This window comes from Trachypithecus francoisi, unplaced genomic scaffold (genome assembly GCF_009764315.1).
Source record: "Trachypithecus francoisi isolate TF-2019V2 unplaced genomic scaffold, Tfra_2.0 Lachesis_group20, whole genome shotgun sequence".
NCBI classification, from domain to species: Eukaryota; Metazoa; Chordata; class Mammalia; order Primates; family Cercopithecidae; genus Trachypithecus; species Trachypithecus francoisi.
Window position 1 is genome coordinate 42,230,401 of NW_022681466.1, and position 2,313 is coordinate 42,232,713.

General features: G+C 42.5%; 1 pseudogene across 1 annotated transcript; it reads left to right on the top strand.

The window, feature by feature from the left end:
* Positions 1 to 864: 864 nt before the first annotated feature.
* LOC117066508 lies at positions 865 to 1,438 on the top strand (annotated as a pseudogene). Its single transcript, XR_004430366.1, has one exon. The product of XR_004430366.1 is annotated as a mitochondrial import receptor subunit TOM6 homolog (transcript).
* The last annotated feature ends 875 nt before the right edge of the window (positions 1,439 to 2,313 follow it).

A 2,313-nucleotide genomic window follows, 5' to 3' on the forward strand; every position in this document is an offset into this window, starting at 1 on the left:
CACAGCGAGACTCCGTCTCAAAAAAAAAAAAAAGAAAATTAAATTTGTACTTAAAAATTCACAAGAAGTTTCCAGACCCAGATGATTTCACTAACGAATTCTACCGGTTAAAAAATAATTAACACCAGCCGAGCACAGTGGCTCACGCCTGTAATCCCAGCACTTTGGGAGGCCGAGGCGGGCGGATCATGAGGTCAGGGGATTGAGACTATCTTGGCTAACATGGTGAAACCCCATCTCTACTAAAACACAAAAAATTAGCTGGGTGTGGTGACGCTTGCCTGTAATCCCAGCTACTTGGTAGGCTGAGGCAGGGGAATCGCTTGAACCTGGGAGGTAGAAGTTGCAGTGACCTGAGATTGCACCACTGTACTCCAGCCTGGAGATAGAGTAAGACTCCATCTCAAAAAAATAAAAATAAATAAATATAAATAAATAAATAAAAATAATGAAAACTGCTGGGCATGGTGGCTCACGCCTGTAATTCCAGAACTTTGGGAGGCAAACGCGGGCGGATCACAAGGTCAGGAGATCGAGACCATCCTGGCCAACATGGTTAAACCCCACCTCTACTAAAAATACAAAAATTAGCTGAGCATGCTGGCACACGCCTATAATCCCAGCTACTTGGGAGGCTAAGGCAGAGGAGGCTGAGGCAGGAGAATGGCTTGAACCTGGGAGGCAGAGGTTTCAGTGAGCCGAGATCATGCCACTGCACTCTAGCCTGGGCGACAGAGTGAGACTCCATCTAAAAAAATAATAATTATTATTATTATTGACACCAATTCTACCTAAACTCTTTCAGAAAATAGAAGAGAACATTGCTCGGGTTCCTCCACCGAGGCCCATGCGAAGCTGCCTGCTATGGCTTCCAGCTGGGTTCCAGTGAGCGCTGCTGGCTGGGCTAATGAAACTCCCGAAATACTGGACAACGTGGGAGATTGGCTTTGGGGCATCTACCGCTTTGCCACTGATAGGAATGACTTCCGGAGGAACTTGATACTAAATTTGGGACTCTGGTGCGGGAGTTTGGCTGGCCAGGAACTTGAGTGACATTGACCTCATGGCACCTCAGCCAGGGGTGTAGCCAAGTAGACAAATGGAATCCTGTGCTGAACCCGAACCTTCCAAAAAACAGCCTACAATCTGTGACCACCACAAGATGTGCCCTGATGGCAGCTGAAGTTTGATACAGATGGGCACTTTTCTTCCCTCTCCCTGCCTAGTTTCCTTTTGTTCCTTGAGTCCACGCAGAATTCCATTCTCTGGTCGGCAGACAGGCTTAAGCTAAAGTGTTGCCTCTGTTCTATAAAGTTCTGTACATAGTTCCCAAGCTTCTGCAGGGGGTGATCTTTGCTCTTGTCCTGAGAAATAACAGTGCTGTTTTAATAAACATTTGAAATAAATACCGCACACAAAGGCAAAAAAAAAAAAAAAAGAAGAGAACATTGCTCAATTATTTTAAGTTAGTATTTACTGTGACACCAAAACCAAAGAAAACACACAAAAAACAGGAGAAAATTGCCAACCAATACACATCATAAAGATGCAAAATCCTTAAGAAAATATTAGCAAATATAATTAATCAATATATAAGAATTACACAACATGACAAAGTGGGGTTTATTCCAAGGATGCATAGCTGATTGATATTTAAAAATTAATCAATGTAGTCTACTATACTAAAAGGCTAAAAAAAAAAAGAATCATGTCAATTAATTTCAGAAAAACAGCATTTGACAAAATTCAACACCAATTCATAATAAAATTCAGATAAAATAGGCATATGGAGAGAATTTCCTCAATTTGATTTAAAAAACTGCCAAAAAATTACAGTTAACACTATAAAGTGCTGGGATTACAGGTGTGAGCCACTGCACCAGGCCTTCTTTTTTTTTTTTTTTCGAGACAGAGTCTCAGTCTACTGCCCAGGATGGAATGCAGTGGCGTGATCACAGTTCACTGCAACCTTGACTTCCATGGGCTCAGGTGATCCTCCTATCTCAGCTTTCCGAGTAGCTGGGCCTACAGGTGCATGCCACCACTCCTGGCTACGTTTTTGTAGATAGGGGTTTTCCCATGTTGCCCAGGCAGGTTTCAAACTCCTGGGCTCAAGTGACTCCTCTGCCTCGGCCTCCCAAAGTGCTAGGATTACAGGCATGAATCACCATGCCCAGGCCTTGAATGGTTTTACAGGGTTATTCTTATCTGAATATTTGTTTTAAACAACAGGATTTAAACTCATAGGAAAGCCTAAATACAAACATCTGCATGTTAACCCTATTTACATTTTTCTATGCTATCACTTACATT